This window comes from Tachyglossus aculeatus, chromosome 1 (assembly GCF_015852505.1).
Source record: "Tachyglossus aculeatus isolate mTacAcu1 chromosome 1, mTacAcu1.pri, whole genome shotgun sequence".
Lineage (NCBI taxonomy): Eukaryota > Metazoa > Chordata > Mammalia > Monotremata > Tachyglossidae > Tachyglossus > Tachyglossus aculeatus.
In genome coordinates, this window is record NC_052066.1 from 167210215 (window position 1) to 167235329 (window position 25115).

At 41.6% G+C, this 25115-nt stretch overlaps 1 protein-coding gene and 1 non-coding gene across 2 annotated transcripts in view; one reads left to right on the forward strand and one right to left on the reverse strand.

The window, feature by feature from the left end:
• NRXN3 (neurexin 3) overlaps positions 1-25115 on the reverse strand; it is a 1831517-nt gene that overhangs the window by 351055 nt on the left and 1455347 nt on the right.
• On the forward strand, positions 22493-22630 carry LOC119937617. Its single transcript, XR_005454165.1, has one exon. It is a non-coding gene; the product is annotated as a small nucleolar RNA SNORA7 (small nucleolar RNA).

The following is a 25115-nucleotide window of genomic DNA, read 5'->3' on the forward strand; positions in this document are numbered from 1 at the left end:
AAGCAGTGAATCCTACAGAAAATATACATCTGCATTTAAAGAGGGCTTTGCACTGTCATAGTACTCCAATTTTGTTAGCTCCCTGAGGGCAAAGATCAGGTTTACCAACTCCATTACACTATATTCTCCTAAGCATTCAGTATGGCTCTCTGGACACAGTAAGCAATCAATCAATAGCACCGATTGATTGCTTTAGGAACACTATCTATCATTCCACACACTAGTTTGGTGCAGGATGAGGTAGACTTCAGAAGAAAGTTCACTACCCCCAGGTGTCCCTTTCTGACTGTGTCAAAACAGATCATTGAGAGCAGGAAATGTGTCCACCAACTGTATTATATTGTTCTACTAATAATAATTTTTGAATTTAAGTGCTATGTGCCAAGCACCTTATTAAGCACTGGGGTAGGAACAAGCAAATCAGGCTGGACACAGCCCCTATCCCATATGGGGATCTCAGTCTTAATCCCCATTTTACAGATGAGGTAACAGGCACAAAGAAGTTAAGTGACTTGTTTAAGGTCACACAGCACACAAGTGGCAGAGACAGGATTAGAACTCAGCTCCTTTTGACTCCCAGCCCCATGCTCTCTATCCACTAGGCCAGATGTACTCTCCCAAGGGCTTGGTACAGTGCTCTGCACACAGTAAGTACTCAACAAATACAATTGTTTTAAAACAGTACTAATGAGTAATGTGTAAATTAACAATTTACAATTAATGATTAATGCCTATATAGGTACTTTGACTATTACAAAAGCACTTTTCAAATACAGAAGCCCACAGACACACTAAATTTTGTGAGGTTTGACCAGTGAGACACCTCTTTTTCCAATTAAGACAGCCGGAGTTATTTCAATAGCTATGCACCACAGCTGAAGACAGGAAGAGTCTATTAATACAAAGGGGAAGGAGAGACTTTTTTGCTCTTTTAAACCATCTCTTCAAGGCACAATTAAATCTCAACACCTGCACCCCTGGACAAAGTCCTTTTCCAAAATCAGCCTTTTCAAATGTCACACAGACTTGCTAAATTTAGTTGACATTCTTCACCCTTCTGACCTGCTTTGTACATCACCTCCAGTTTCTCCTCCTTCCAAAAGAGGTTTCTTTTTTACAATTCTTTTTTCAGCTAGACTAGACAGGGAGGAAACCAACAACGAGAGATTCAAGCCGCAGGGGAGGTGGCAGCAGGTGGGGATGGATGATGTTTCATGTTAGGCTCTTTCACAAGTAACAGGAAAACTCACATCTTGTCCCCCAAGAGCAGAATCTGCTTTGTGTGCCCAGGGTATCCAACAATCCCATGGTATGAATAGGTCATTTACAAGAAGTGACATACCTCTAATTATCACAGTGTACAGAAGTAGCAGCCCATTCTTGCAGGAATGGAAGCCCATTAATAGCCTTCTTAGGGAGAATAGGGGCTCCTGAGACACATTTGGTCACCTGACTTTCTGCCTGATAGGGAGTTCCTCTGCCCCTTCCCCTCCCCACAGCACTTATATATATTTGTACATATTTATTACTCGATTAATTTTATTTGTACATATTTACTATATTTATTAATAATGTGTATATAGGTATAACTCTATTTATTCTGATGGTATTGACACCTGTCTACTTGCTTTGTTTTGTTGTCTGTCTCTCCCTTTCTAGACTGTGAGCCCATTGTTGGGTAAGGACTGTCTCTATAAGTTGCCGATTTGTACTTCCCAAGTGCTTAGTACAGTGCTCTGCACACAGTAAGCACTCAATAAATACGACTGAATGAATGAATGCATGAATGAATCAGAGCTAACATTTCAAAACACTTATTGTTTCCTGGCCTTTAACAACATGAAGCCAGATAGCAAGCTACTGTACCATTTAACAAACCCAGTGGCAGCTCAAATCCAGGAGAAAAGTGTGAAGATTTAAAGGGCAGAGGTGATTAAGATTGTGTTCAAAAGCATTTAGGTTGATGCAGATTCACACCCAGCAGAATATTCAAAGGGGAAACATCTTCCACCTCTTCAAATCTACTGCCTCCACTTGTGTGACTGATATGTCCACTGACACCCAATATTACATACCTAAAACCCTCAGATTTTTAAAGGAGGAATTGTTGGAAGAGGATTTGAGTGTCATTAAGGAAGCAGCATGACCTAGTGGAAATAGCATGGGCCTGGGAGTCAGAAGAACTGGGTTATAATCCTATCTCTGCCCCTTGCCTTCTGTGTGACCTTAGACAAGCCACTTACCTTCTCTGTTCCTCAGCTACTTAATCTGTAAAATGGGGATTAAACCCCTCTCCCTCCTGACAGACTGTGAGTCCCATGTCGGACAGGGACTCTGTCCAACTTTATTACCCCAGTGCTTAGAACAAAGCTGGACACAAAGCACTTAATACTACAGTTATTAGTTGCATTATTATTACATATATGTGATTTTTAGAGCAAATTTTGAATAATGACATGATGTGGATTCCACAGGGCAGAACTCTGGACTGGGAATCCAGAAATCCAATTATGCTCTAGATTCATCATATGTCTTGTGCCAACTTGGATCAATCAGTGGCATTTGAGTGCTTAATGTGGGCAGAGCATTCTCCCAATTTCTTAGTACAGTGCTCTGCATACAGTAAGTGCTCAATAAATACCACTGATTGGTAGAATACAACGAAGTTGGTAGTTATGTTCCCTATCCACAAGGAGTTAACAATTCAGAGGGGGAGGCAGATAATATAAATAAATTACAGATATGCTTATAAGTGCTGTGGGGCTGAGGTGATTATCAAATACTTAAAGGGTACATATACAAGTGCAAAGGTGATGCAGAAAAGAGAGGGAGTGGGAAAAGAAGGCTTAACTGGGGAAGCCTTTTGAAAGAAATGTTATTTTAAAAGGGATTTGGAGGTGGGGTTAGTGGTGGTCTGTCATAATGGAAGGGAAGGGAGTTCCAGTTAAGAGGGAGGTCATGGGAAGGGGATCAGGTAGATGAGATTGAGGCACATTGACCAAGCTGGTAGTAGAGGATCAAACTGTGTGGGCTGAGCTGTGGTGGAAAATCACTCAGAAAAGATAAGGGTGGGTGAGCTGATTGAGTGCTTTAAAGCCTATGGTAAACAATTTTTTTTGGTCTATCCTCTGTACTGTAAGCTTGTTGTGGGCTGGAAATACATGACTACCAACTCTGTTATATTGTGCTCTCCCAAACACTTAGAAGTGCTCTGCACACTGTAAATGCTCAATAAATACGAATGAGTGATTGATGCAGAAGTGGATGAACAAAAACTGGAGCTTCTTGAGGAGCGGGGAGCCTTCCTGAAGACTCACTTCCTCAAAGAGGACTTCCCAGACTAAGCCCCCCTTTTCCTCAGCTCCCCATCCCCACTGCCCCGACTCGCTCCCTTTGCTCTACCCCCCTCCCCACCCCACAGCATTTGTGTATATATGCACATATCTATAAGTCTATTTATTTATATTAATGCCTGTTTACTAGTTTGGATGTATATATACACAACAGTGCTCCAGCACTTAGAACAGTGCTTTGCACATAGTAAGCGCTTAATAAATGCCATCATTATATATATATGTACACATATATATGCATATATATGTGTGTATGTATACATATATATATATAATTCCATTTATTTATATTGATGCTATTGATGCCTGTTTGCTTGTTTTGATGTCTGTCACCCCTCTTCTAGACTGTAAGCCTGTTGTGGGCAGGGATTGTCTCTTTATTGCTGAACTGTAGTTTCCAGGCACTTAGTACAGTGCTCTGCACACAATAAATGCTCCATAAATATGACAATGAATGATGTGGACTGAATGCATTTTTAGAAAAATGACTCATGCAGAGGTAAGTATAGGCTGATGTAGTAATCAGGGAGGCTTTGGATAAACATAATAGCAGTTTGAATGGAGAGGAGAGGATAGATTTTAGTGATACCGTAAAGGTAGAACTGAGAGAACTTACTGATAGATTGACTATGAATTGAATCAGAATTGAGTTGAGGATAATGCTAGGGAGGATAGCGGTATTGTCTATAGTGATGGGCATGACAGGACATTTGTTTTGTCACAGGACATTTGAGATGTTGATGGGTCAGCTAAGTAGAAATGCCCTGAAGGCAGGAGGAATTGTGAGACTGCTGAGGAGGGAGGTCAAACTGGAAAAGTAAATTTGGGAATCATCTGAGTAAAGATGGTAGCTGAGGCCATGGAAGCTAATGTTTTTTCCGAGGGAATGGGTGCAGGTAGAGATTAGAACACACAACCTCTCTGAACATCAATTTCTCTCCATCTGTAAAGTGGCAGTGATATTCCTGATCTCTTTCTACTTCCCAGAGATGATCAATTGTATTTGAGCAATTACTGTGAGCAAAGTACTGTACTAAGCACTTGCAAGAGTACAATATAACAATAAACAGACATTCCCTGCCCAGAATGAGCTTCCATTCTAGAGGATGACATGAAGAAAAGCAACATGGCCTAGTGCAAAGGGCACAGGCCCGGGAGTCAGGACACCTGGGGGGAATCCCACCTCCTCCACTTCATCATCATCATCAATCGTATTTATTGATACGATCAGTAACTGTAAATACTACAGTTATTATTAGTTGCATTATTATTACATATATGTGATTTTTAGAGTTTTCAAATTGAATTTCAATTCTTTTTTTCCCCCCTTTTCAAGCAGACTCAATTTTTTTGATTTAAAGGGCAGAGGTGATTAAGATTGTGTTCAAAAGCATTTAGGTTGACACAGATTCACACCCAGCAGAATATTCAAAGGGGAAACTGATCTTCCACCTCTTCAAATCTACTGCCTCCACTTGTGTGACTGATGTGTCCACTGACACTCAATATTACATACCTAAACCCTCAGATTTTTAAGGAGGAATTGTTGCAAGAGGATTTGAGTGTCATTAAGGAAGCAGCATGACCTAGTGGAAATAGCATGGGCCTGGGAGTCAGAAGAACTGGGTTCTAATCCTATCTCTGCCCCTTGCCTTCTGTGTGACCTTAGACAAGCCACTTACCTTCTCTGTTCCTCAGCTACTTAATCTGTAAAATGGGGATTAAACCCCTCTCCCTCCTGACAGACTGTGAGTCCCATGTCGGACAGGGACTCTGTCCAACTTTATTACCCCAGTGCTTAGAACAAAGCTGGACACAAAGCTCTTAATACTACATTTATAAATACTACAGTTATTAGTAGTAATTAGTATTTATTGAGCGCTTACTATGTGCAGAGCACTGTACTAAGTGCTTGGGAAGTACAAATTGGCAACATATAGAGACAGTCCCTACCCAACAGTGGGCTCACAGTCTAAAAGGGGAGACAGAGAACAAAACCAAACATAGTAACAAAATAAAATAGAATAGATATGTACAAGTAAAATAAGTAAATAACTCCACTTGCCTGCTGTGTGACCTTAGGAAAGCTACTTAACTTCTCTGTGCCTCATTTTCCTTATCTGTAAAATGGGGATGATATACTTATTCTCCCTCTCACTTAGACTGTCAGCCTATGTGGGACATGGACTGTGCCAGACCTGATTTTATATTTATCCTAGCACAATGTTTGGAGCATATTAAGTCAATCAATCAATCAATCATATTTATTGAGCACTTACTGTGTGCAGAGCACTGTACTAAGTGCTTGGGAAGTACAAGTTGGCAACATATAGAGATGGTCCCTACCCAACAGTGGGCTCACAGTCTAGAAGGGGGAGACAGAGAACAAAACCAAACATATTAACAAAATAAAATAAATAGAATAGATATGTACAAGTAAAATAGAGTAATAAATATGTACAAACATATATACATATATACAGGTGCTGTGGGGAAGGGAAAGAGGTAAGACGGGGGGAGAGCGGGATGAGGGGGAGAGGAAGGAGGGGGCTCAGTGTGGGAAGGCCTCCTGGAGGAGGTGAGCTCTCAGTAGGGCCTTGAAGGGAGGAAGAGAGCTAGCTTGGCGGATGTTGGGAGGGAGGGCATTCCAGGGCAGGGGGATGACGTGGGCTGGGGGTTGACGGTGGGACAGGCGAGAACGAGGCATGGTGAGGAGATTAGCGGCAGAGGAATGGAGGGTGCGGGCTGGGCTGTAGAAGGAGAGAAGGGAGGTGAGGTAGGAGGGGGCGAGGTGATGGAGAGCCTTGAAGCCAAGAGTGAGGAGTTTCTGCCTGATGCGCAGATTGATTGGTAGCCACTGGAGATTTTTGAGGAGGGGAGAAACATGCCCAGAGCGTTTCTGGACAAAGACAATCCGGGCAGCGGCGTGAAGTATGGATTGAAGTGGGGAGAGACACGAGGATGGGAGATCGGAGAGGAGGCTGATACAGTAGTCCAGACGGGATAGGATGAGAGCTTGAATGGGCAGGGTAGCGGTCTGGATGGAGAGGAAAGGGCGGATCTTGGCAATGTTGCGGAGCTGAGACTGGCAGGTTTTGGTGACGGCTTGGATGTGAGGGCTGAACGAGAGAGCAGAGTCGAGGATGACACCAAGGTTGCGGGCCTGTGAGACCGGAAGGATGGTAGTGCCATCAACAGTGATGGGAAAGTCAGGGAGAGGGCAGGGTTTGGGAGGGAAGACAAGGAGTTCAGTCTTGTACATGTTGAGTTTTAGGTGGCGGACAGACATCCAGATGGAGATGTCCTGAAGGCAGGAGTTGATGCAAGCCTGGAGGGAGGGGGAGAGAGCAGGGGCAGAGATGTAGATTTGGGTGTCATCTGCGTAGAGACGATAGTTGAAGCTGTGGGAGCGAATGAGGTCACCAAGGGAGAGAGTGTAGATGGAGAACAGAAAGGGACCAAGAACTGAACCTTGAGGAACCCCCCACAGTAAGGGGATGGGAGAGGGAGAACGAGCCTGCAAAAGAGACTGAGAATGAACGACTGGAGAGATAAGAGGAGAACCAGGAGAGGACAGAGTCTGTGAAGCCAAGGTTGGATAGCGTGTTGAGGAGAAAGGGGTGGTCCACAGTGTCAAAGGCAGCTGAGAGGTCGAGGAGGATTAGGATAGAGTATGAGCCGTTGGATTTGGCAAGCAGGAGGTCATTGGTGACCTTTGAGAGGGCAGTTTCCATGGAATGTAGGGGATGTTAAGTGTTTAACAAATACCACAATTATGATTATCACTATTCCAAGAAAAAAAAAAAACACACTTGAATACATATGAAAGTCCAGGCCCTTTTCAGTATTACAAGAACAAAGGACAACAGGAGAAATTGCTACTATATTAATGACCAAGGGAACAATAAACCAGAAAATACATCCTAACCTGGTACCTAGTTGACTATGAAGCAAACCAACCCCTGAACTGGTCCTATTCTTATTCATTGTGAGACAATACTGATGCTCCCCAGCCTTCACTTAGATGTGATCTAACATCATAAACCTCCCTGGCCAAAGTTGCTTCACATCTAGCCTAATTTATTTCTACATTTGCGTCTCAGCAAGTCAGTCTATTTCCTCATTCTTCACAACACAGATGGACTGGGAGCACAGACAGTTCTGCCTGAACACTGACATAACTGGAGATATCACATCACAAACTGAGCACTCACACCAAGAGTCCATGAACTATGCCCAACACCCAAGACGTGTTCAGAACAAGAACCAAAAATAGATTTCTTCTTACAATGATGCAATTCATCCTTAAATAGAGTGAACTCAATAGTGATTTAGTCTCTCCTGGTGTCATCTCCCCTGCCTCTTAAGTCTTGGCATGCACTTCATCCTGTCTTAGTCCACGAGGGCTTTCATTAGCCACATTTGGTGTGGGAAGTGGTGGAGATGAAAGGAAGACAGGGAACCATTTAAGAGGCAGATTCGCTAGCATGAAGGATGTTAACTCTAACTGGATCACATGGAGAACCACTGACTGGAAGCTTGCCCAAAGTATGATGGGAAAAGTACTTCACAGTTGGTTCTGGAAATCATTGTAACCCGAGGAGATCTAAAAAATTTTCATTTCAATTTGAGTTTTCAAATTGAATTTCAATTCTTTTTTCCCCCCTCTTTTCAAGCAGACTCAATTTTTTTCTTTTTCTGACCTATTATAAACCTCCAAAACACACAGCCCAGCACTTCTAGACAATTTTACTCTAGAATCCCAAGGAAGAAAAATAATTTTGCTCAGGATGACCACTTTCAAGCTTGCAAAAATGATTTTAATATACTGCATTCGAAACCATGGCTAAATATTACTTTGATATTGTATTGACAGAAACCTGTTAGTCTTCTTTGATATTGTGGGTATTTTTTTGAGTAGAAAAAGAGAGTAGACTGAATATCTGAGTAATTCCTTTACCAGATTTTGTTCTTTAAAAATCAGAATTGCTCACAGCAATACCTGGACTACTATATACTGTTTTGACTTCAACTGAGGAGAGATATGGGGGGAAAAAATGAGAGAAACTACAAAGACAGATATAGAGCCTGGGAGTTAAAACATAAGGAGATACAGCAAAAGCTAAATTTATATAGTCTAGAAAAGGGACGGTTCATGGGAGACAGGATCGCAGTCTATAAATACCTTCAAGGTAACAATCTCATTGAAGGGAAATAATTATTCATACTCTCAGAAGGTGATATGACTAGAAGAAATAGCCAGGGGCTATAGGAGGAGAAGTTTAGGCAGAAATTATTCCTAATATCTACACAACTGAGAGCAAGGGGACAGGCTGTGAAAGGAAGTGTCGCAATCATCGAGTAAAGGATAGGCATTTGTGAATGATGGGTCAGGCAAACATAATGAATCATCATTCTACTCAGCAATAGAGAAGCTTTTTGTAGCCTGAAGGATCCCAGCACTAAAGCTCATGGTAGAAATTCAACTGTGAAATGGGAAAACATCTAAGGAAAGAACAAACAGCAGTCTGAATGTTGAGGAAGTGAAGAAAAGTGGGACAAATATGTGGGAAAACAGATTCTACAGATGCAGTCTGGCTTAGTGGAAAGAACACAGGGCCTGGGAATAAGAGGACCTGGGTTCTAATCTCAGCTCTACCACTTATCTGCTGCTTGACCTTGGATAAGTCACTTCACTTTTCTCTGCCTCAGTTATCTCATCTGTAAAATGAGGATTAAGTCTATGAGCCCCACATGGGACATGTACCATGTCCAACCTGATTAATTACTATCTACTCCAGTGCTTAAAACAGTGTCTGGCATGTAGTAAGTGCTTAACAAATATCATAAAAAATGCAAGCAAAAGACTCAGACCTTCTTGTACAGTATGAGCATGAGTACAGGAGATTGTATGCTTCTTAAGGGCCGGGATCATATCTACTCACTCTATTTCCCTCTCCTGAGTGTGTAGTTCAGTGTTATGCACAGTCCAAGTGCTCAATCAGTGTCATTTATTAAGCATTTACTATGTATACAGCACCGTACTAAGTGCTTGGGAGAGTACAATACAAAAATAAATACAATTGTTGGATTGGGATGCAGTATAGGCTAATATTGCTATGGGGTGGTCATGAAGAGGAAGGGGATGAGCTGGGCGGGAGAGCAGGAAGTTGTAGTAAAAGAGAAGCAGTGTGGCCTAGTGGAAAGAGAATGGGCCTGGGAGCCAGAAGACCTGGGTTCGAATCTCAGCTCTGCCACTGGCCTGCTTTGGCACCATCAATTCTCATGCCTCAGTTTCCTCATCAGTAAATGGGGATTCAATACCTGTCCTCCCTTCCCCTTCGACTGCGGTCCCCATGTGGGATAGATTCTGTCTTAACTTGTATGTACCTCAGCGCTTAGCATAGTGCCTGTCATATATTAGACATTAACAAATGCCTAAAAAAAATACTATTGATTGATTTGTTGTTGAGTATAACAGAGGTGATGCTGATGAAATGGTTTAGGAAGTCACTATGCCTTATTATTATCAGCATGGCTTAGTGGCAAGAACACGGGCTTGGGAGTCAGAGAAAGTGGGTTCCAATCCCAACTCTGCCACTTGTCTGCTGTGTGACCTTGGGCAAGTCACTTAACTTCTCTGTGCCTTAGTTACCTCATCTGGAAAATGGGGATTAAGACTGTGAGCCCCATGTGTGACAACCTGATTACCTTGTATCTACCCCAGCACTTAGAACAGTGCTTTGCACAATAGTAAGTGCTTAAACACCATAATTATTAATTGTTATTATTAATCATATTTATTGAGCACTTACTGTGTGCAAAGCACTCTACTAAGTGCTTGGGAGAGTACAATATAATGTCAAACATTTCCTATCCACAACGAGCTCAGTCTAGAAGGAGCTCACAGTGGGCAGGAGGTCCACGTCTAACAGCCATAGAGAAGACTGGGAACTACTATAGCTATCAAGACTCTTAGTTGAGCATGCAGTTGGGCACCCATACAATATAGTCTTTCTCTGTGCCAAGAAAGAAATCAAGTAGAATTCCTTACATTGAATGTCCCAGGACTCAGTAACTCTTCTCACTACTGACATATTTCAACTGTTCCTGACTCAATATTGGTGTATATTTTCATGCCCATTCATTCATTCAATCGTATTTATTGAGCGCTATGTGCAGAGCACTGTGCTAAGCGCTTGGGAAGTACAAGTTGGCAACATATAGAGACGGTCCCTACCCAACAGCGGGCTCACAATCTAGAAGGGGGAGACAGACAACAAAACAAAACATATTAACAAAATAAAATGAACAGAATAAATACGTACAAATAAAATAGAGTAATAAATACGTATAAACATATATACATATATACAGGTGGTGTGGGGAGGGGAAGGAGGTAAGGCGGGGGGTGGGGAAGGGGAGGAGGGGGAGAGGAAGGAGGGGATAAAGTCTGGGAAGGCCTCCTGGAGGAGGTGAGCTCTCAGTAGGGCTTTGAAGGGAGGAAGCAGAGCTAGCTTGGCGGATGTGCGGAGGGAGGGCATTCCAGGCCAGGGGGATGACGTGGGCTGGGGGTTGACGGCGGGACAGGCGAGAACGAGGCACGGTGAGGAGATTAGCAGCAGAGGAGTGGATTCACACACAGTTTCAAGAAGGATGCACATACTGCATTTTGTAATGTTTTAGTGATCAGTGGAAGGAAACATTTGGTTTCATTCTGTTTCATATAGTGTGGTTCAGTGAAAAAGAAGAGAAGAATTTGCACTGACGTTGTCTCTACAGGAGGTGAACTGGGCAGGGATCATATCTACCAGCTCTATTGTATTATACTGTCAGGCGCTTAGTATGGTGTTCTGCATACAGTAAGTGCTCAATAAATACCACTAATTTATTGATTGCCTAATCAAGTAAACTCCTAAAATGGAAAGTCAAGTCAAGATATGTAGAAGACAGTGAATCATTTGTATGGACCACCCATCTTTAGCAAATTAAGCTATAATTAATTATATTTATTGAGTGCTTACTGTGTGCAAGGCACTTTACTAAATGCTTGGGAGAGTAAAACACAAAGCTGACAGTGGGTGTTCCATTAAGGAACAACTTGATACCTTGATGATTTATTTGGGGGGGGGGGGCGGCGGGAGAGGAAAAAAAGAGAGAGAGAGAGAGAGAGAGAAAGAGAGAGACAGAAAGAGACACAGGAGGAGTGGGCATAGAACACCTCTCGATTTTGAACTCTCTGTGGGTAGGGATCATCTCTACCAACTGTTATATTGCCCTTTTCCAGGTGCTTAGTTCATGCTCTGCACACAGTAAGCACTCAATAAATATGATTGATTATAGCAGGCAGCATGCTTCTCATTCAGTTGGTGTTGATTCGATGCCCTTAGCAAATTGCTTAATTTGCTAAAGATGGATGGTTCAAAGACAAGGAGGCTGGAGGAATAAAAATCTGGGATTGAATAACCCTTAGCGTACCTCAGAAAATGGGGAGGAAAGTTATTTCTTTTAGCTGATGGTTATATTACTGACAGATTGATGAGCATTAAGTATTTGAGGAAAATTTCTAAGGTTACAGAGGAACTACTACCCAACGATGACTGATAAAACTTAGGTTCAGTGTATTTGTAATGACAAAGCAAAACCCATACACACTCATATAGACACACAGATTTTCATAAGGCCTTATATCCCTGTTCTTCAAGCTAATTTCCAATAAAGGAACTGCACTCTGCCCACCCTCATCCCAATTGTAGTTAAAGATGGCATTTTACACCTCTTTCCATAAATGATTGTTTAATTTTGCAGTTAGACTATTAAAGAGGTTCTTGCAAAAAGCTGCACTTCAAGGGCAGATGACTCGAATCTTTTAAAAGCACATTTCTGCAGGGTTTTGGAATGAAAACTACTGTTCAGAAAGAAAGATGCAGTTATCTGTGTGGATTAAATATAATTTACTTCCTTATTGGCCATTAAGATTAAGTAAATTGAACAAAGCTTCCGCTATTTAGCAATGAAGCAAAACAATCTTTAGTGCACCCAGTCTGTTTCGAAACACAGATGCCTGGAATTCTTAGATGGGAAAGTCATTCCAGGCATCAATCCAGGCCAAATTAAATGGGTAATCGCCCCATTTGGATAAATGTAATCTCCTGATTTAGAGAACCAATGAGTTTTCATTGCACACTACCACTAGAAATCACCAGCACAGCCAAAGGATATGTGGATTCCAGAGGCTACAGTACAGAAGCTACTCTGGTTCAATTTCCTGATGTGAAGCCTGGAAAATGCAAAGCTAATTGCAAGCAAATTTCACCTGGAATTTGTTTTAGTGATCACTTTTTATTTACCAGCATTGGAATTTACAAGCAGAAAATACCCAGCCATTTTATTTCATCTAGTATAGAAAAAATATGAACCACTGAATTTCTCCAGTTTCAACAGGATTGCGGAACGTGTCCTAGTGAATTGCCAATAGCAGGGTCAATGACTCTACAATGTCTGAGTTTCCCAAGTGTCTCTATGACATAGTATGCATACCTAACTCACACTTCTTTACTTTGTGCTAACCACTTTTCATTGGCAAATCTTTCCTAGCACAAGTCAATGAATTGTATGTTTTGAGGATTTACTCTGTGCAGAGCACTGTAATTAGTACTTGGGAGAGTACAATACAGTTAGCAGACAATTCCGGTCCTTGAATTGATTTCAATACAGATTTCCTCCTAGATTGAAAACCATTCTACAGTATCCACATTTTTTTGATAGTGTTTGTAAGTGCTTTCTGTGTGTCAAACACATTTCTACACTCTGGGGTAGATACAAGCTAATCAGGCCGGATACAGTCCCTGCCCCTCATAGGGTTCACAGACTAAGTAGGAGGAAGAGCAGGAATTGAACCTCCATTTCACAGTTGAGGAAACTGAGGAACAGATACGTTAAATGACTAGCCCAAGGCCACACAGCAGGCCAGTGGTGGAACCGGGATGAGAACCCAGGTCCTTTGGCTCCCAGGCCAGTGCTTTACCCACTACGCCATGCTGCTTCAAGATACAACTCAATGACTTCAATAGCTTGTTGACAGGAGAGTTGAAAGCTACATCTTTTTTATAACCTTGATCTAACAAAGTAGGTGTTAAAAGTATGAAATTAAATTGGTTCTGACAGCACAATTCCCATGAGATTATGCCGTGTTTGTGCCCCTTTCCTGGACAGAAGCCAGCCTGATTGACAATGTAAACACCAAAGTCACCTCCACCCTCTGCATTTCATCCATACCCACCCTTAGAATTTGATTACTTTAAGCCCATCTTCAACACATATGTATACAAATGGATATAGATAGATAAGTACATAATGTACATAATATACTTAAATATATAAATATATTTATGGTTATGTTATATTTATATGCTTATCTGTACAGTCAGGTATTTAGTCAGCTATTTCACCCAGATGTGTTTCGCTGTCTTACCCTTTGGACTTATTTTCATTCATTCAATCATATTTATTGAGCACTTACTGTGTGCAGAGCACTGTACTAAGAGCTTGGGAAGTACAAGTTGGCAACATATAGAGACAGTCCCTACCCAACAGCGGGCTCATAGTCTAGAAGAGGGAGACAGACAACAAAACATATTAACAAAATAAAATAAATAGTAAATATGTACAAGTAAAATAGAGTCATAATTCTGTACAAACATATAGACAGGTGCTGTGGGGAGGGGAAGGAGGTAAGGTGGGGGGGAGGGGGGCGAGGGGGAGAGGAAGGAGGGGGCTCAGTCTGAGAAGGCCTCCTGGAGGAGGTGAGCTCTCAGTAGGGCTTTGAAGGGAGGAAGAGAGCTAGCTTGGCAGATGTGCAGAGGGAGGGCATTCCAGGCCAGGGGGAGTACGTGGGCCGGGGGTCGACAGCGGGACAGGCGAGAACGAGGCCCAGTGAGGAGGTTAGCAGCAGAGGAGTGGAGGGTGCGGGCTGGGTTATAGAAGGAAAGAAGGGAGGTGAGGTAGGAGGGGGCGAGGTGATGGAGAGCCTTGAAGCTCCTTCAACTTTGAAAAAGCAGAGTTGCTTTCTCAGTTCTGAGAAGCAGCATGGCCTAGTGGATAGAGCATGGGCCTGGGAGACAGAAGGACCTACATTCTACTCTCCACTCTGCCATTTATCTGCTGTGTGACCTTGTACAAGTCACAACTTCTCTATGCTTAAGTTACCATTACCATCTATAAACTGGGGTTTAAGACTGTGAGCCCCATTTGGGACAAATGACTGAGTTCAACGTGGTTAACTTGTAACTAGTTCATTTGTTAGGTACACACCCAACTCTCCATGCCCACAGCTTTTATATACATATGGTTGCCTCGCCTGTCTGTAATCTTTTGCTAAGATTATAATCAATCAATCGTATTTATTGAGCGCTTACTGTGTGCAGAGCACTGTACTAAGCACTTGGGAAGTACAAGTTGGCAACATATAGAGACAGTCCCTACCCAACAGTGGGCTCACAGTCTAAAAGGGGGAGACAGAGAACAAAACCAAACATACAGCAAAATAAAATAAATAGAATAGATATGTACAGGTAAAATAAATAAATAGAATAATAAATATATACAAACATATATACATACATACAGGTGCTGTGGCGAAGGGAAGGAGGTAAGATGGGGGGATGGAGAGGGGGACAAGGGGGAGAGGAAGGAAGGGGCTCAGTCTGGGAAGGCCTCCTGGAGGAGGTGAGCTCTCAGTAGGGCCTTGAAGTGAGGAAGAGAGCTAGCTTGGCAGATGGGCAGAGGGAGGGCATTCCAGGCCCGGGGAATGATGTGGGCCGGGGGTCGATGGCGGGACAGGCGAGAACGAGGTACGGTGAGGAGATTAGCAGCAGAGGAGCGGAAGGTGCGGGGTGGGCTGTAGAAAGAGAGAAGGGAGGTGAGGTAGGAGGGGGCGAGGTGATGGAGAGCCTTGAAGCCCAGGGTGAGGAGTTTCTGCCATTATAAATGCCCTCAGGGGATGGATATCTATTTACTTATTTGTATTCTCTCAAGCACTTAGTATAGTTAGTCTACACATAATAAATACTCAGTAATATCATCAAATGATTGAGGTACTTTAAGTGTAAATTATTATCTGTCTCACCATTAAACTATATGTTCTGTAAGGCTAGGGAGTATGAGTCAGGTTACTGTTGTAATGTTCCAAGTGCTAAATACAGTCCCTGATAATCAGGAGGCACTCAAATACTATTTACAACCTGTGCTGTTCCTCTTTCGGCTTTTCTGAACTCTGGGGATTGTCCTGAGGTCATCCTCAATTATCGCTTAGCTTCTAACAGTGTCTCTAGCAGTTGACTGGAAGCTTAAGATTTAGTAAACTGTTCTCTGTGTACTGAGTACACTAATGAATCCTACTGAAAGGCTAATTTGTTCCACTTTTCCAAAACAAAAGCCAAAAAACATGTACCTATGGTTTGGGTTGATAAGAGTTGAGCATCTCAGTTCAGCTGTTTCTAGTTCAAGCCTCAGAAAATAGCTTCAAAAAAGGAATGAATTGTGCTGAAAATGTCAATTGATTTCTATAAAACTCAGAAAGCATTAGGTCAGTTCAAATTTAGATCAGATCCCACTTTATTTGAAGTCCTCTGTCCATCTTTAATATCTAAAAGTCATCTTCCATTGTGTTAATAGAAAACTGTAGCTCTATTCAGGAAGCAGTGCCCAAGAGCAATAATAAAGGGAAAAAATAGCATAGTGTTATGTGACTGCTACTTTGTAAATTATTATGGTGATAGTCACACAAGCCACCAAATGCATTAAAAAAGAAGTATCATTGGGAACACAAGGATAGACTGGATTCTTGGATACACATCCAATCAATGGTTTTCAGAGTGCCTACTGTGTGCAGAACACGGCACTAAGTATTGGGAAAATAGAATAAAACAGATTTGGTAGACACACCCCCTGCCCACAGGGAGCTCACAATAAATAGCCAACAACTAAGAAGAAAAATAGTTGGGTTGGTTGCACCTGGTGGAGTTACTTATCCATCAATTGTATTCTTTGAGCACTTACTGCATGCAGAGCACTGTATTAAGCACTTTGGAGAGTACAATATAACAGAGTTGTTAGAGATGTTCCCTGCCCACGACAAGCTTACTCATCACAAGAGATTGCTCAAATAAATAAGTACTGCCTTTTTATCTAAGGACTTGGAAAATGGCATGACTTCAATTAAGATGGCTAGCTATCTGAGCTAAGATAAAAATAAAATTTATCACGTTTCATGTCTCATGACACCTAGTGATTGTTGAACAGATTTGAAATTGAGAAAAAAAAAATCACACCAGGGTGCAGAAATAGCACATCACGTAAGTGTCTGGTTAGGAGTTTCATTGTCCTTTGAAGAACAGGCATTGGCAGCTAGCAGAAGGAAAGTAAATAGCTGGACCTAGGATGGGATCCATCATGGGAAAGCCTGCATGTCTTGGCAAAAACCAAAACAAAAAAACAAACAACTATTCTTACTGTCTCATTATTAACAAATATTATTAACAATTGTGGTGTTTGTTAAGTGCTTACTCTGTGACAGGCACTGTTCTAAGCCCTGTGGTACATATAAGGTAATCAAGTTGGACAGCATCCCTGTCCCAAATAGGGCCAGTATCAATAGGGTCTTAATCCACCTTTTACAGATGAGGTAACTGAGGCCCAGAGAAGTGACTTGCCCAAGGTCACACAGCAGAGCTGTGTGGAACAAATGTGGCAGAGCTGGTATTATTAATAATAATTATGATTGTGGCATTTATTAAATAATAATAATGATGGCATTTATTAAGCACTATGTGCAAAGCACTGTTCTAAGCACTTGGGAGGTTACAAGGTGATCAGGTTGTCCCATTGGGGGGCTCACAGTCTTAATCCCCATTTTACAGATGAAGTAACTGAGGCCCAGAGAAGTTAAGTGACTTGTCCAAAGTCACACAACTGACAATTGGCAGAGCCAGGATTTGAACCCATGACCTCTGACTCCAAAGCCCATGCTCTTTCCACTGAGTCACACTGCATATTGTGTCCATGCACTGTACTAAGCACTGTGGTGGATACAAGTAATTGGGTTAGATGCAGTCCCTGTCCCATATGGGGCTCATAGTCTCAGCCCCCATTTTCCAGATGAGGTAAGTGAGGCACAGAGAAATTAAGTGATTTGCCCAAGGTCACACAGCAGACAACTGGCAAAGCTGGGAAATAACCCAAGTCTTCTGACTTCCAGGCCTTTGCTGTTATCACTAGGCCATGCTGCTTCTACTTTAAAACACCCAAGCCATGCTAGAAGACAATGACAAACTGAACTTCCAAGAAGTTCAGGGCACATATGACAGAACCAGGAATGGACTATAGGAGACAATGGTCTTAGTTTCCTTCTTTTGTCCGAATACGAGGTGTCATCTTTTTTAGGGATAAGGAATGGCTCTCTTGGACTAGGAAGGGCCTATCTAAATGTCATTAATTGCCTTCGGGTTCCCAAAATGCCACTCTGTCACTAAGAAGCTAGTGATCTAGCTATCAATGTGATCTGTGAGGCTAATCCAGTTTTGCAGTTTCCCCTGCCATCCATCAGTGAGACGCTAACTAGCTTTAACAGCAGCAGTGGCAGGACCAGGGTCTAAGCATATGATTCCTCCGAGTGGCTGGTTAATGAATTCCCATATCAAAAAACTAAGTCTTCATGCTGTCCAAATTCAGGCAGAGATCTAAAATCCATCATCTCCAACCATGGGGAGTCAGTGAATTATTTCTTGCACGACTGCCTTGAATAATAGCCTTGAAGTAACCACTGGCAACAGTGCTGAGAGTCAATGCGATCATTTACTAAGATGTTGAAACCAAATCCAGGTACTTATCTTCAGTTACACTGGCATAAGAGTTCACTTCCTTGTGTCCAGAACTTATCTTGCACCTAGAACCACAGTTAAGTCCATCAAACAATCAATGGTAATCAATCGTATTTATTGAGTGCTTACTGTGTGCAGAGCACTGTACTAAGCGCTTGGGAAGTACAAGTTGGCAACATATAGAGACAGTCCCTACCCAACACTAGGCTCACAGTCTAAAAGGGGCTCACAGTCTAAAATGGTACTTAATGAGTACTTCCTGTATGCAGAACACTGTACACTAAGAACTTGGAAAAGTACAATAAAATAGATTTGGTAGACTTGATCCCTTCCCACAAGTAGCTTACAGTCCAGGGGGAGAGACAAATTAAATAGGGAGATCTCACAATTTGGTCCAATAAATGCCACCATGTCATGGGAAAAAATGCAGTATGTTTGCATAAAACAAGGACAACTTCAAATCATTAATGGATGGAAGACTGGCCTAGAAGTCAGAAGTGCCTGAATTCTCTGCCACTTGTCTGCTGTATGAGCTTGGGCAAGGTCACTTCTCTGTGCCTCAGTTACCTCATCTGTAAAATGAGGATCAAGATTGGTAGCCCCATGGGGGACATGGACTGTGTCCAACCTAATTACCTTGTATCAACCCCAACACTTAACACAGTGCCTGGTACATAAGGTATGTGGTGTAGTTGATAGAGCTTGGGCCTGAGGGTTAGGTGGTCATGAGTTCAAATCCTAGATCTGCCATTTGTCTGCTGTGTGTCCTTGGGCAAGTCACTTCACTTCTGTGCATCAGTTACCTCAGCTGTAAATTGGGGATTGAGACTGTGAGCCCTACCTGGGACAGAGACTGTATCCAACTAGATTTCCTTCTATTGACCCCAGCACTAAGTACAGTGCCTGGCACATGTGAGCACTTAATACCCTATTATTATTATTAAGCCCTTAACAAATACCCTATTATTAAGTGCTTAACAACTACCATTTAAAAAAAATCATCATTCAAAACAACATGTGTTCAATTGAACAACAAATATTTAGGCATATTATAGCTTTTTCCTAGAAAGGATAGTCTCAAATTATATCTAATCTGTCCAGAAGCTAAATCTACCATTCTCACAAACATTTTTTCCAATTCCAAAATTCTCAGGTTTCCACTTCTGAGTTACAGCCTTTGTCCTAATTCTGGCTCACTCATGTCGGTAATAAGTGAAGAAGAGGATATTGAAGATATTTCATTGTTCTTTACTTTCCGTATAATAATAATAATAATGATGATGGCATTTGTTGAGCACTTACTATGTGCACAGCACTGTTCTAAGCAATGGGGGGGGATACAAGGTGATCAGGTTGTCCCACGTGGGGCTCTCTACACAAGAATCTCTTTCCTTAAAGACCTTCTCCTCATTTATAGTAGCCTTGACTATTTTGGTACTTTCATGTAAAAAGACCACCTCTCTGCCTTTGCTGTATGCATGTGGGAAAATTATGATTAATCCTAGGACTGACTTCTGTTTGCTATCAGTTTTCAATGTACTTGCTCAGTAGCCAATGTTTCAACTTCCTTGGACCAACATTTCGATAATCATAAGAACGCTGCTCTGGCACTCTCCCTCTAGTCTCATAATTTAATAATTTCAAGTTCTCTGATTCTCAATCCTTTTAGTTGCAGCCAACGTCATGTTTGAAACTTATTCTCCATCTCATCTGTAATAAGCAGGTTTCAATTCCTTTTTTCAAGTAAGGACGTAGGATGTATCAGTTTTCTAAGGCTCATACAACTGATGAAGGGTCTTTGGGGAAGGGCAATCTGCACTTTTATTGATGGACCATAAAGCACCTTAGAATGCATTACTCTAAAGGAGCTATAAAGAAGCAGATTGTATTGCCTTATAACAAAGTGTGGAGAAATAATGCACTATGATGTGACATGCAGGGAAGGAAAAAGGATTTGTTTTTCCCAGTAGAATTACTGTTATGCTTTCTGAACCGCAATCATAGTCCTCAAAGATATGATATGGGCAGTAAGATTCACCCAATAGACTCAGCCACAAAACTGTAACTTTTGTAATGGACCAGGTAAAATGACATTAGGTTAAAAAATGGCCAGGCCCTTGTCTGTCAGACATTTCTGTCCCCTGAGAGCATCCAATATCTAGGCTTTTTGTCATGTGGTTACAATTTCCAAGGGATCAATTATATTTATTGAGAATTTACTGTATGCAGAGCACTGTACTAAGCACTTGGGAGAGTACAATATGACCATATAGAAACAGTCCTTCCCCATAGTTAATTACAGTCAAGAGGGGGAGACAGACTAATATAAGTTACGGATATGTAAGTGCTGTGGGGCTGGTGGGCCAGGGGGAATGAATAAAGGGAGCAAGTCAGGGTGACAGAAGGGAGTGGAAAAAAAGGAAGGACTGTTTAATCAATGGTATCTAATGAGTGCTTTCTGTGTACAGCACACTTGAGGGAGTATAATACAAGAGAGAAGACAAGAACCCTAACCGTGAGGAACAGGGGAGAGAGACATTAAAATAAGCTTCAAGATAGGGGAAATGACAGAGTATAAGGATATGCACATAGACTGTAAGCTCACTGTGGGGAGGGAATGTGTCTGCTTATTGTTATATTGCACTGTCCCAAGAGTTTAGTACAGTGCTTTGCACATGGTAAGCACTCAATAAATGAAAGAAATGTTGTGGGGCTGGGTGACTACCCAAGTAATTAAAGGGCAGAGACCCAAGAGCAAAGGTGGCATAAAAGGGAGGATGAATAGGGGAAATAGGGGCTTAGGGAAGGCTTCATGGAGGAGATATGATTTTATCAGGGCTTTGAGAATAGGAAATAACAGCAGTAGTGGAAGGAACCCAGGGGAGCCATTTAAGAAATAACTTCTTTGGTCACTTTATGTCATACAGATACATCCACTAGTCTATTATATTCCCTCACCAGCTTACATAAATCATCCTATTCATCAAATCCCTGCTGCAGCTCCCTCCTACTACCTTCTTCTTTGTCTCTGCCAAAATGGCACATCTAAGCTGGAAGCTGCTGAGAGTATCCCCGGCAGGCTCTTTCCACACAAGTGGCTAATGAGCTGGAAAAGCTCCTAAGCCCAGAAAACCATAAGAGGCCTTTGTCACTAAGAACAAATAGCAATGGGAAGAGTTGTATAGCCAACCTGCCGTGCACAGCACCCTGTGAGAAATAAAATCACAACCATCAGACACCTCTGACGTTTTCCTGTTCTTACACTCTTCTGTCTCAGCCACCACAGTCAGAGGGATCAGACATAGCTCTCTTCAACTCTTGAGATCCCAAAATACACTACCCACATCCATTCAAGGCCATAGGCTGGTCCAATCCACAGAAGACATACATGGACATCGGCCACCTGACGCCTACTAAACAAACATAGCCTGTGCTGTGCGTTTGCAATAAATACCCAAGTGGGACAGCTAAATAAGCTGATAGCATTCAGCTGGGCCATTTAGATCTTTTGATTGCCATGAGGGGCAGGGTATTCATCATAATCTAGTGATGTCCTGAACCTCCTCTGTTTATTTTCCACTGGTTCCATGTTGTAAATTAGAGAATGGCTACCAAAGCAGGCCAAGTGAACAAACATGCCATAGATAACTGGCGGACACCGACTCAAGGCCCGCTAGGACATATTTTTTGCTTCACATCTGTCAGAGAATGTCCCCTCCCTCCATTAAGGACACAGCATCTGCAGCATTATCTCGACTTGGGTGTGGGGGCGGGGAGGAAGCACAATTCTCATGTGATGAAGGGCTCTGCCTTCTGTGGTCTACATCAGGAGGGAAATGGCTTGGGAAGGTTGCAGATCATTGTCATACAAAACAGATGCCTTGGCACATAAATTTCCACTGTGCCTGAAAGGCTCATAATTAAAAAATGAATCCAAAGGAGAGACTGTAAATTACACCCACAGTGAAATTAATAGGATGTCTGTTTCTCCCAGAATTAGCTTCTTAAAAGGAAGCTAATTGCTGTCCAGTATTTCTGTGATGCTATCAGGGTGGTGAAAGGGAGGTCATCACCCAAGTTTGATCATCACCAGGGGCAATATTTCCCAGTAACCCTTTCAATAGAAAATAGGGTTATTTTTCTATGATTTAATGCAAGGAGGAGGTCCCTGATCTTAAGGTCTGATGTCCAGAGTCAGGGGCTTGGGGCAATTCTCATGGCACTTGGGTTCATATTAATTTATACCTCTATTATTTTTATACCCTCTAAGGATCACACCTGGAGAGTTACCAGTACTCTACCAGTCTTTACTATGGGAAGAAGAGTCAAGCAGAGGCCTATCCATTCCATTCCTAGCATGGGCAGTGGCTAGAGAGTGGAAGACAATCTGCTACAAGTCAAAACTCACTTGTGCTGGGCAGCAGTGGCACGGGAGAGAGTCGAGGATAGAGATTCAAGTTTACTAAACTGAAGAAAGCAATGGTAAATGACTTCTGCATTTTTACCAAGAAAACCCTATGGATACACCTACCAGAATTATTGCATATGGAGTGGGGCATTCATGGAGAGATATGTCCATGGAGTCACAATGGGTCAGAGATGACTCAATGGCATAAGACTATGTTTATACTCATTTAATCCTTTCTCCACCTTTCCATTGTCTCCTAACTAGCCGTGGCTTTCTTTTTCCTTCTGACTGGATATAACTTTGCCTCTGGCTGTCTCCCCCTAAGATTGTAAGTAATATTAGGACAGTGATCCAGTGTCGTACTGCAGTCTCTCAAGGGCTTACTACAGTGTTCTGCACATAGTATCAGTAAAATCTATTGAGTTCTTACTGTATGCAGGACACTGAATTAAACATTTGGGGAAGTACAATATAATAGAGCTGTTACACCCCATCCCTGGTCTTCAGCAGGAGGTGGACACTAAAATAAATTACAGATAAGGGAAATAGTAGAGTAGAAGGATATATACAGAAGTGCTGTTGGTCTGGGGTGAGTAGCAAAGTGCTTGAGATGTACTCAGCCAAATGCATAGGCAGCACAAAGGGGAAGGAAGGTTAGGGGAAATGAGGCCTTAATCAGGGAAGGCTTCTTGGAGGAGATGTGATTTTAGGAGGGTTTCCAAAGTGAGGAGATGGGTGGACTGTAACCTCTGAAAGCGTTAATAATACAGTTGGTAAGAACAAACATTGACCATTTGTAAACTGCAGATCACATCATAAAAATTAGTTTCTGATTTAAAAACGTGAGATATTCAAAGAAACTTCTCAGTCCTGCAACTGAACATTCAATTTCTGACCCAATTTACCTTTGCTTAGTATACATCACTGATCTCATTAATATAATTATAAATAATTGACATGAGAAATGCTATCAGCCCAATAAAAGGACGAAAAATGATCTCTGGGCTACAGAAAGTGATTTAAGAATAATTTTCTTCTTCATTTCTTCTTTTGTCATTTTTGGGGGATCACTTCTAGATAGGGAGAGCATTAAATTCCATTCAGGTGATGCAACGGAACTGGAAAATTCTGAATTGATGGTGAATAAAATCATGCAAGTCAATATATATGGCTTCTGTCTATATAACTACTTGCTTGGAAACCAAAGAAATCCAGAAACAAAAGGGATACAGTCACCCACCAATTATTCTGAAGAAAATATAGGGTGGGACAAGATTAGCAGAATAAACTGTACTGATAATGCAATGTATTCCCTTATAGAAGTTCCAAAATTCATTCATTCATTCAATCATATTTATTGAGTACTTACTATGTACAGAGCACTGTACTAAGCACTTGGGAAGTACAAGTTGGCAACATAATACTGATAGTATGACTGTTAGTAATAATACTAACAAAATACTGAGGTCATTCTGATATTGATGTTAATGTCTACTAAACTTACAAATGAGAGAGATAAGTTTCTTACTGGAGATTACCCAAAGAGCATGAGTGGAAAGAAAAGGTTCAAGGTTATTAAATTACCATCATCCTCTGAAATCAATAGATTCTGGACAGCTGAATGACAGTACACCACAAATGATGGCAGCACAGAACACTTTTACTATACTTAGAACTCTATATTTCCTTGCTGGAGAAGTTGGAGAAATAGCCAATTGAAGATGAAAACCCAAGTGAGCTATTTGAAATTCCTTAGCTAAAAGGATGTTGCCTCATGGCAAACATTAAACCTCTGCAAATTATGAATATTATATTTCATAAACTAATCTTTGTCATTAAAATATTATTGTTAATCAGGGGCTGCATAAAGGCAGAGCCTTTCTTTACAACATTGCCCTAGACAACAGCTTTTTCCCCATGCTCTGCATATTAAAGCATCTTTTAAATTTTAACTGATTGTATGTTCCTTGTGGACATGAATGAGTCTTTTGCTTTTGTGTACTTTCCCTACAGTTTGTTGTATTCAGTAGATACTAAATAATAATAATAATAGTGGAATTTGTTAAGCACTTACTCTATGCCAAGCATTGAATGCTAAGCACCAAGGTAAGTACAAGGTACTCAGATGGGTCACAATACCTGTTCTGCCTGGAGCTCCCAGTCTAAAAGGGAGGGGGACCCAGTATTTTATCATTTTCACAGATGAGAAAACCAAGCTTCCAAGAAGTTAAGTGACTTGTCCAAGGTTCCACAGCTTTCATTCATTCAATTGTACTGAGCACTTACTCTGTGCAGAATGCTGTATTAAGTGCTTAGGAAAGTACAATGCAACAATAAACAGTGACAATCCCTGCTCACTGTGAGCTTACAGTATAGAGAGGGAAACAGATATCAATATAAACAGACATTAATAGAATAAACAAAATTACAGATATATGCATAAGTGCCCTGAGGCTGGGAGGTGAGGGGCAGGGA